This window comes from Serinus canaria, chromosome 3, assembly GCF_022539315.1.
Source record: "Serinus canaria isolate serCan28SL12 chromosome 3, serCan2020, whole genome shotgun sequence".
NCBI classification, from domain to species: domain Eukaryota; kingdom Metazoa; phylum Chordata; class Aves; order Passeriformes; family Fringillidae; genus Serinus; species Serinus canaria.
In genome coordinates, this window is record NC_066316.1 from 80,976,111 (window position 1) to 80,987,806 (window position 11,696).

Here is an 11,696-nt window from a genome sequence, read left to right on the forward strand (position 1 = left end):
TCTGGTGGCTACAGGAGCACGAGCAGGGCTTTCACTGGTACTTGTGCTCTACAAAGTGCTGTGGGTGAGCCTTTGCTATTCAAGAGAATAGTAATAAATTCTGCATAGTGCTCTGAAGCAGAGACCAGCACAGACCAGTGTGGCAGACACAAGTGCCTTCAGGAGAGTCATGGTTCCAGGAAGGGAGGTTTTGTTCCCAGCATTGCACAGCTTCGCTGAGCCTGACCTACTCTTGTTCCAAGATGACAACTTTAAGCATAAGAGATGCCCCGGGTGACATTGCTCATTTATAAAATTCCCTTTTGTTGGATCAAATTTAACGTGGTCTCCTGTTTCGAATTATCTCTTTGATTAGCTGCAAAGTTTTGATGTCTGCAGGAGGAGAACAATTGCATCAGTGTGTGCTGTCAGCCGGGACTCGTGGCTGCTGGGGAGTTGCTAGGATACCTCTCTAAAAGGTACGATTCACTTGATTAACCACCAACCCAGTTTGCATGAGAAATATTTTTCCTATCTTTGTTTTGTGCTAGCATCAACTGTGCATTGGATGTACATGTGTGTTTAGAGCAAGTTACAGGTCAATTTTCATGTGTGTCCATTTCCTCCTTTTGATATGCAATAAAACCCTCTCTGCTTCACAGAAAAGAGTCCAGAGCAGCTATAGTAGCAATTCCAGTAATCTGTAAAGTGAGCATTGCTTCCAGAGAGGAATATCATCCTAGAGAACCAAGGGAAGATTTGATTTTGGATATGCATTTTTGGCATTATAGCTAAAGCTTCACTTTATATGTGTGAAGGTGCAAGGAAATTTTAATGTCCTGTGTATTATTTTCTTTCCCCACTCTGAGCAGGGGGTTGGACCAGATGACCTGCCACTGTCCCAACCAAAACTGTTCTATGGTTCTGTCATCCTTTCCATGTTCCTCTGGTATTAATGCTCCCTTCCAGTGGAAATGCCTTGCACAAAGCTGCTTTTTCCACTTGCACAAAGTTGTCTCACAACACCTCCTGTGTGCCCAACTATTCCTGAATATGGGAGTAATGTATTCATAATGCAAACCCTAACTCAAGTCTCTCCCCAATAGCTGCTTCCTACATGATTGTCTTTCCAAAGCCTTCTTTTTACCTCCATTTCCCTGTTTCCCGAAACATATTGTTCAAACATTAGAGCATCTTGCCATCATTTCTGTGAATCCTCAGTCTCTTCTGTCCCACAACTCTCTTTCTGCACTTTCCTTCAGACTTCCATAAACTCCTTTTGCTGCTTCCATCTTGTCTTTCCTCTGATGAACCATCATTCCTTCCTTCTGTCTGAACTGACTTCTGCTTTTCATCCCCTAGGCATGACAGTTATGCTCTCCCTGCATTCCCTTTATCTCCTGTCCCACGGTACCAGCTGTGTTGTGCTGTGTCCCCTCTCACCTGTGGGTGGAAGTAGTGTTGCAAGAGGAGAGGAAAGCCGCTGGAAAGAGATGTGACCTTGTTTTGGAACTGAGTTGCCCACACATGAGCACTAAGATGCAGGAGCTGGAGCACTCTGTCCAGCGAGCAGGTACCAAGATATGGATACTACCCAGAGCACAAGGCTTGCCTGCTCAGAAGTTCTCCTCAATCTTCTGTTCACTCTTTTAACTGGGGAGAGTGTCTGGCTTTGGAAGTGCCATTTGTGTCCTTTAGGAGCTGCCCATCTTATCCCACCTCTGCAAGTCATTAGGATTTCCTCACTGTCCTTTCTTGCCTTCCTGAAACTGCCAAGTGCTCCAGGCTGTTCCTCCCAACATCCTCTCTCAATGGCATGTCTGTTTTAGTCTGGGTATAGATCACCCCTGCTGTTCCAAGTAACCAAAAAAGCTGCACATTGCTAGGATCTTGATGACCTGCTAATCTGAGTGCCTCTGACAGCCCTTCTGCCAATCCTCCTGCTGCTCCCACATCCCAGCCTTCCCAGTCGTTTTTCCTTTTTGCAGTCTTCTTGTCTCCACTGCTGTTCTCTGTGCTGTGATATATTGGGAGTCATGGGACTCGGGCTGTGTGCTGCTGTGTTGTGCAGAGCTTCTAACGAGCTGTGAGCTTCACAGTTTGCTGCTTAATAATTCTCATGGTAGCAAGGATGGATAACGCAGGTGCTGTTATTCACTGGAGATCACTTAATTACTAGTACTCAGCATGAAAAAATCGTGTTCAGATTGGCAAAGGGCACACACTGAACTTCCATACCTAACCTTCCTCTTGCTGTAAAGCTAACTCTGGCTTTGAATTCTTAGTTGAAACATCTTAAACTGCCTGTGTGAACCTTGGGGAATGATCTTTGATTAACAAGTAAGCATTAGTTTGACTGGTACATGGTTTTCCTTGTCTCATAATCCATCATGTACAGTAACAACAGCAGCACCTGGGTGTCAGAGACATTTTTGACTCAACATGCTCTCTAAACCTACAGGTCTCATGCCACCCATGTGAAAACCCTGAGAAAATGAGGTGAAAGTGGCCTTCTCCAAGTCACAGTGGCCAGTGATGGAAGTTAGACTAGAAACTTCCACATTGTCATGCATTGTAAGGCACTGTCCCCAGTTTTGTTTGTGTATGGGCGTCCTCTATCCAAGTCTCAGGTATAGTGGAGTTCTGGAATGAGTTGTGTGCAATTTTTTTTTTTTTTTTTTTTTTCAGAAAAGCATAAATCTAAAATGGAAACATTTCCAGGATTATTCTAAGGTCTTCTGAAGGCTCTCTGATATTTTTTGTTTGTTTCTAGTGACTACATCACAAATGCTGGCACTTGTAACATTTGTGAGCAAAGGATGTAGCTTCACCTTATCTGCTAAATTACAGCATCCTACTACACCTGCAATCCAGTGGAGAAAAAAACATGGTTAAAGATTGAGCATGATCAACATTTACAAGACTCACTGGAAATACTTAATTTCAAGCAATATTAATATTTTTATCTTCTCATCAGTTATAAATTACACTCAGGGTCTAGAGTTTCTCCAAAATGTAATCAAGTAAATCCTGATTTTAATGAGTGGCAATCACTAAACCTGGGAATAATTGTCCTGACTTTCTTAGCAGCAAAGCTTTGCAGTGCCTCTTGAATTCAACGCAAGATTAATCTTCCTGGGGAAGCAGACTCTTGTCCTGGAATTATGTATACCCATGTATAAGGTCTGCACATCAGTACATTGGAGATCAATAGCTCTTCTCCTGATTTGGCCAAATGATGGTGCAATCAGCCAGAGCTCAACTGGAAGATTGAGACAAAGCATGTGTTGCTGTTCAAGGTACTTTATACTTCTTGGAAGGGAACATGTTGAGTTTTATGAGTGAATCACACAGTAATTGCAGGCTCCTGATGGCTAAGGCTGAGACAAAGCACTGCTTACAGTGCTCTGGTTACTCTCTGGTGCTTGTTCACTCACATGCTTCATTCCTGAGTAACTCTTGTAATCACTGTCTGTGTACCTGCTTCTGTGCTGTGTTATCACACACTCACACAAGGGGCAAGGTGGGGAGACACCCCAGTGGGTCACCAGGTCCAACCTCCCTGCTCAGGCTGGGTCATCCTACACTGCACAGGATTGCATCCAGATGGTTCTCAAGGAAGGCTCCACAATCTCTCTGTGCAAGAATTATTTATCTCAGATTAAAGTTTTATTAAATACATCAGGGCCTGCTTTCACCTGTGCAGACTGTCCTGGTAGTTTGATGTGCCTTTCTTTCCTTAGCCATGATCTGAGGTCTTGGTCCCAACATTTATGTTGCTTGGGACAAGGATGCCTTCTCACCATAAGCAATAAATGTTTGAAAAAAGCTTTCCACAAGGTTAGTCCCCAAATTCAGAAGAGCTATTAATGACACTGCATTTTATCATTTTACAGATTACTTAAGTTGTTGCACATAGGCTGTTGCTGGGTTGTTCCATGGCTGCATGAGCCGTGGGTCTCACAGCTGGGAAGCTTTCCTGTGCATCACAGCAGTTCCCTTTAGAGGGCACCATTGACTTCCCTGAAGCCTACGTTGGTACTTGTGCTTGCTGTTAACGAGGTTTGTTACCCCTCTGAGATAGTTTCCAGTATTTTTTTTTCTCTAAATATTTTGGATGCTCTAGGCTACTGCACATTATCTACCGTGTGCAACTGATTGATACAAAATTCACCTTGTAATAGACTTCTGAGGCCTTGGCTGTGATCATTTTCTCAGTGACGAGGCAAAAACCTGGAAGGAACATTCACTCCAGGATGCTGAACTGTGTCTTCTCATAAAGGCCATTAAAAGGAGTGGAAGGTTCAGCTTCAAAACATAGAGGCCAGCACAAAAGCGAGACTTCACTTCTACTGTGTGGTCTGGGAGATGCAGGTTCTCCCATCCTGTGTGACTGGATCTGCAGAGATGTAGTGGATTCTCCTTCCCTACAAATGTAGCTGTTTTACAGCAGACAGGATGTTTCTGCAGGCAGATGTTTCATTTCACCTTCCTCTCTCCCACACTCAATTTCTTTCTTTGTGTGCTGTCCCCAAGGTGGGCAGGACATGGCTGCATGGTCATCTTACTCCATAAAGTGATACCAAATGAACACAGCTTTAGGAGGTTGTCTGTGACATGAGTTCCTTTCTAGAATGAAGGAAGTTGCTTTTAGATTTTTTTTAATCTACATTTCTGCTTCTTGTCTTTAATGAAGAAGTATGGATATGAGGGAGGTATTGAAAGGGCCTACTGCAGCCTCACAGCTTCAGGCAATGCATGGTTCAAGGGAAGTCCACAGTGATGTAAGCAGGATAATTGTGAAAATAAATGTCTGCTCTGCAACAAAAAATGAGATTTAATTTTAGAATTGAACACTCAAAAGGATGGAACTCATTTTTCCAGACAATTATTGTAATTTCATGAAGAGCATCCAACAAAGTAGTCATTGAGATGCTTACCTGGTCTCTCACTCCTTATTATTGCTTATATCCTCTTCAGTGCAATTGCATCAACATGGTCCTCATACATGGGTTTATATTTTCTATTTATGCAGTTAATTAACTGCAGGGCTGCCTGAGCCTTTCTCAAATATTGCAGATGACTGAGGACTGTTCAGTGTGTGCAGCATCTGAGCTGGGTTTTTGATCGTGCTTTTAACGTTGTCTTCTTCACTGGCTTGAGAGGTGCCCGTGGCCCCCAGTGGGAGCAGCTGACTGCTACAGGCAGGGGGCAGGGTGGGGTTGAAGGATGAAGAAAAGCCCAGGTGAGGGTGTAAAAGCCATCCTTTGGAAGATTGCAAGGGGGTATGGCAAGCACCACGGAGCTCTCACAAGGCAGAAACAGTAGCTGGAAGCAGCCCAGATGTCCCTAGGTGTGTAATCCTGTGAATCTCACCAACCCATAACTTACCTCTTTTTCCATCCCTGTCACAGATGATTTCCATAATACCCAGCAGATTAAATCTCATTCAGCAAACTCAACATAATTTTATTTTGTGTTAGTGGCACTTACTGCTACACTGTTGTACCTCTACCCTCAAAAGCTTTTCAACCTCACTCTTGCAACACTCTGAAAACATCCAATCTTTTCTGAAATATTACAAACTGCCTTTTTTTTTTTTTTTTAATCACCAGACCCAAGTTGGAAGAAAAATCTAGTTCTACCAAGCTTCTAGTTTATTTATGTAGTCATTGATGGCAGGCATGTTTACATCTCTGTGATCCTAAACCTTAGGGAATTGCATTTCATTTCAGGGCTGCTGGGTCTGCAAAATCCCATGAGATTTTTAGCTTTGATTTAAAAATAAACAGAGTGAGGTTTTTTCCTATGGTTGTAGAGCAAGCCTTGAAAGACAGAAGTTGGAGACCTCAAAGAAAAAGAAAAGAAAGCACATTTAAGAGATAAAAATATATTATTAAATAATAAAAGTTTCCAAGTGCATATTTCATCTAGTGCCTTTTTCAGAAAAATATTTTCATTTTCATGACAGAAGGTGACAATTCATGATTTTGGATTTCCTTAGAGAGAGGTTTCTTCAAGTCCCCTTCAAGATGACCACGAGTTTCAGGCTGGAATACTCCATTACCCTGAACTCTGTGTTCTTCCTAAGTAATAGAGGATGTATGCAATTAAATAAATATATATTATTGGTATCTCCACCTTACAGGAGGAGAACAGATACACAGAATCTGACACTTCCACAGCTCCTGGCTCCCAGGTACCTTCAGGAAGCCATGCAGTTACTACACCCACTTTGTCCAGTTTCAGACTTGAAGGGCCACATTTTAATCTTGGCTCATATGGGTGCCAGTGGGGTTGGTGACAGCCTCTCTGAAATCACGGGTTCTTTGTACATTTATTCCTCTCTCTTCAAAAAGGTGAGAACAGTGGTGTGTCTCAAAGCGTTACCAGTTAACTTAGAAGTAATTGTAACCCTTTCTGTGATCTTCCTCCTCTCACAGCTCAATGGTCTGAGGCACCTCAGATTTGAAAGTTTGTACAATCCAAACTGAAATGAAATCAGCTACCTGGTGATCTCAATGTTTTGCCTGCTCTGTTTCAAAACCATTTATAAAACACTTGACTCTCAAACCAAGTCCAAGAGCACTCAGGCACCTGATCTGCAGGGAAAGCAGAGGACAGCAGGTCCTGAAACACTCCTGAGGCCACCACGTGTGGAGCACCTCTGAGTGAGAAAGGCCCAGAGGGCTGCAGCAGTGGAACATGGGTGCTGTAAGTGATATCTTGTGTTTATCTCATTAGCTTGCTGCTCATAGTGATCTTTCATGGGATGAGCTGGTTCCCAGCTGCCAAAAAACAGAACTAGCAAAGCACGTGGCCACAGACACAAACCAAAGCTCAGCCTGGTGTTGGTTCTTGCACTTTCTAAGCAGTTCCCTGCCACAGGCTCAGCTATAGCATAAAAAAGAAAAATACCCGGCACCCTGGATACCTTGTAGGCTCCAAATTCACCTTTCTACCACACATTGCATAGGTAATCCTAGTCCTCAAGTGAGTTGATATAGCAGCTGAGAGAGAGGCTTTCAGCAGCAGAGGAGGATGCTTCTCTTCTCACAAGTACACTCTTGGCTCTCATCTTTGTGGAGGCTTGTCCCAAAGAGAGCAGCACTTCACCTGCCTCAGCCTGAGACAGGTTTTCTACAAAAGCTGGTTCTTCCTGATCTTCCTCTTCTGAAGGTCAGTTACTGTCAGTGCTGCCCCTGGATGGTCTGCAGCCATTGATGCAAAAATTACAAATAGTTACTGTTACTATGTCTATAAAGGGTTCTGCTTGAATTTTAAGCTAGACTTACCTGTCCAAAACACAATTGGCTTACTCCCTGAAACGTCCAAATTCAAAAGTCCAATTTTCTTTATTTAAGTGGAGGCTTAAGAGAGTTGCATCTTTCACATTTTTCTAAAAATTTTCTTTTTACTCCATTGTATGGTCTTTTATAACTTTCATGCAATGTTTAGATGGCCAGCACCTAGACCTCTGTTTCACTGTAACAGCAGAGAAGCAGAAGGCACCTCTTCATCATAAAACCCAGTAGTGCAGAGAGACAAAGGAACATGGCATCTCATCCCTATCTTGAGTTGAATTATCTCAGTCTTAAGACTGAGTTGCCTGGGTTGCTTGTGCTTCCTTCTAGAAAGCTATTTCCACAGCTTCAGTGACAAGAAAGCCTCTGATTTTCAAAATTACTTAAATGGTACTCTTCTGTTTTCCCACTGACTCTTAAGGTATTTCTGAAAGAAGCTACTCTTGCTTTGCTTTGTGATGCTAAATAAGTCAGGTTCCTCTTATCTCCTCTGGAAACACGGCTCTGTATCCCCTTTACTGTCCATATGCCCTCCAAATTTGTATGAAATCCTTTCCCTATGAGCTTCTCAGGCAGAGGTAAATTGGAGCAGGTGTCTGTTAGAATAATTATTAAATATTATTTTGAGTTGAATTTGATACATGGATGTGACCATCTTCAAAACTAAGGGAGCTAAGACCCAGGCATGTGGTCTGTGCTTCACCTCTTAACAGTGAATAATTATTATGTATTATTGATTTCTTATCAGTTGTTGTAGTTTACAGTATTTTGCTCAAAACACTAATGAAAATGTGGCTGCAGCTATATTAAAATTCTGTGACAGTTATTCAAATATAATTAAATTTGTCATCCAACTTATTGCTGATAACTGATTTTCAACTGTAATTGTAATTTTCAACTTTGTGGGCTAACTGCCTTTCACACCTAGCAAACACGAAGACAAAGGACAGTTGTGGTGACAATTTCCCATTGTTTCTCTTGAGGACAGGAATGTTATTATTTAAGCAACTGTTTGGCTTAAATACAAAAGGCATAAAAGCTCTTGCTCCTACTCAGTGTGTCATGCCTTACACATTTAAAGACAGTGTTAATCTTTTAAGCCATCACTTTGCACTGAAGCTTCAGGATTAGCTCACCATCTAGTGTGACTCCTCAACTTCCTTTCCTTTCCCCAGGATGCAATATCTGCTCCCATAAGCACAAATGTTCTTTTTCTCACTGTAAATAATTCTGTTTGCTTGTTTGTGCTCAGTTTATTGCATCTGCTAGAGGGAATACCAGTCCTTTTTTTTTTTTTTTTTTTTGTTTAGCAATCCTCCTGGTTTTGTTCTATGTACAAACTTTATCAACAGTATTATATATGCTCCCAGTTCACTGGTACAAGTTAAATAATGGGAAGACACAGGGCAATGCACTAAAAATACACTTCCTTATTAAGGATTTTCCAGGAATGCTTATCTTTGAGATCAGCCAGTTGACTGCTTTTATCATCTACTACCTTAGTGATGACTCAGGAAAGATGTAATCTACAATAATCAAAATTTCTCATATATATACATATATTTGATGTATTGGATTGGCATTTAGACATTTATCAACCAAATCTGTGACATGACTAAAAGGATATTGAGTTGCTTTGGAAAAAGACTTTGTTCTCTTATTTTTTCACTGGTATTGATTGTGTGCCTCTCCTGTAATTTGTTTAATAATGAAATCCCATATATGCCCTTCTGTTAAATTTGCTAGAGCTGATATTAGGCTGACAGAAGAATGGTTAATTTGGTGATCCTTTCAATGCCTTTGACATGCAAAACCACATTGAGAGCAGCCCTGTGGAGAAAGATTAAGTGGTTCACATTAATGAAAAACGGGACAAAAGCCAACAGTATGGACTTGCAACCCAAAAAGCCAGCCACATCCTGGCTGCATCAAAAGAGGGATGGCCAGCAGGTCGAGGGAGGTGATTCTCCCCCTCTACTTTTGACATCCTACCTGGTGTGCTGCATCCAGGTCTGAAGTCCTCAGCACAAAACAGACATGGACCTGTTAGAGCAGGTTCATAAAAGGGCCACAAAGATGCTCAAAGGGCTGGAACATCTACCTAGACAGGCTGAGAGACCTGGGACCGTTTGGCCTTGAAAAGAGGTTTCAGGGACACCTTATAGCAACCTTCCAGTAGCTAAAGGGGGCTTATAAAAAGACTGAGAGTGACTTTTTACACAGGCAGTTAGTGATAGGACAAGTGGGAAAAGTTTTAAACTGAAAGAGAAGAGATTAGGATTAGATGCTAGAAGGAAATTCTTGACTGTGAGGGTGGTGATGCCCTGGCACAGGTTGCCTGGTGAAGCTGTGAATGCCCCATCCCTGGAAATGTTCAAGGCCAGGCTGGACAGGATTTGGAGCAACCTGGTCTAGTGGGAGGTGTCCCTGTCCATGACAGGGAGGTTGGAACCAGATGATCTTTGAGGTCCCTCCCAACCCAGACCATTATATGATTCTATGATTCATTCTTATATGTAGCAACATTTTTTTTTCTTCTTGCTTCTCTTAGTTGTAAATGCAAAAAATATACCTCAATATGTAGTTGCTGTTGGCATAAACCAGCATGTTTCCTATTGCCTTCTTTTCAGTTTGGGACAGGATGAGACTATCAAAGTGGTTTTCTAAAATCAGGTGCAAAAACATGAATGAATCATTCAGAAAAGAAAAAGCAATATGTATTTGTATACTGAGCCCATTTGTTTCCAGGGAGCATCCTTTAGGGATGAGAGAATTGCTTCTCTTCATCTTCTGGGTACAATCATTGCTGCTGTGCTTTTACACTGATGCTTCTCCACTGTGACACACTCTTCTTTCTTCATTAATTTCAGGTGACTGCTGCTCTTGTCTCTGTTCTCAGCATCTTTTGTAGCTACTTACAGACTAGGAAGGTTGGTTTGCTCTCTTCAGACTTACTTTGGCTAGTTCTGGCAAGACCCCAGATTTGTTCATCTGAGGAAGTGGTTGGGATCTCATTGCTTTTCTTATCAAACCATAGTGAGGTTTCCTTTTCACACAGAAATGTCTCAGACACCTGAGAGGCTAGGAGCTAGACATGGGTAGAAGACAGTTTCCCCTTGCTGCAAAATTATTTCAGATTTCAAAAGCTGTCCTATCCTATTCTGGAACAAATATTTTTCCAGCCAGGTTGAGAGAGCTGGAGTACAGCCCATGTATGCAGACTCTGCCCTTACCCAGGGCAGGAATTTTGGTCTGTCCTCCCAGGCCCACAGGGCAGCTCTGAGGAGAAGTAGGTATAGGTTAAGAAACCTAAATTTAGGAATCTGTCTGTAGGTTGTAGAAGCATATCAGACATCTGAGCTCCTTCAGCTGGTGGGTACCAATGGAGCCAGTTCAACTCCCCCTGAAGCAGGTGCCCTGTGCCAAGTCAGACAAACTGTGTTGATCCAGTGCTTGATTCAGTCACCTGCACATGGGGCTCTGAAATGCTCTGTGCTGCCTTGCCTGGCTTTGCAAGGTGCACACCTCTCCTACTTCCTGTGTCAGGTCTACGAGCTCTGTGTGACCCTTGCATTAAAAGTCCCCATTGGGCAGGGACTTTGACCCAAATCCATCACCTCGAAGTCAAGTAAAGAACAGATTTCTTTCTCTGGTTGGTAGATATGTCATTTACACAAAATGGAACAGCCTGGAGAGCTGAGGCCAATTTGCTAGAGTGGGAGAAGAAGAAGGATCAGAGTAAGCAGTGCCTGCATTCCAAAAGTTATTGAATATTGCCAGAGGAGCCTTTGCCATAGTTAGTAGTAGTAGAATATTTTGGGAAAAAAAAAGTTTGATAGCAGACACATTCCAGAAAAAAACAACCAAAACACTACATGGAAAATTCATGACCTGATGTTCCTAATCAACACACTTGGGGTACAGTTCATGCTCAGAGCAGTGCTGAGAGTCTGGTTTATCTGCCTGCCTGGACTGCAGCTCTGCCTTTGGGGGAATTGCTGAGCCGTGTTCCTTCCTGCCTCTGTGCACTGCAGCTGGCCCTGCAGCAGGAAGCTCTCCTGCAGAGGAGTCCCCCAGGCAGGCAGCACTTAACCTCCACAAGGAAAGATATATACAGACAGTGGAGGATGATGGGGTGAGTCTGCTGTGGCACACAGGTGTTCTGTCAAGGAGATAAGAATGCTCCTTTTGAAAGACAAAGTTGAACTGCTCTCTCCTGTGTCCCTTACAGACCCATGGCTGGCACCTTTGCAGAAACCATTTGAAGCCTCTTTCTGCTTTCTGTCTCCCTTTCACTACTTAAGATGGAATTTTGGAGCTAAATCTTATACTTCTGAAATCTCACTTAATGTATTATCATCCTTAGAATGTTGGTGGGCTTTTTCTGGCTTAATTACACTTTGAAACACACAA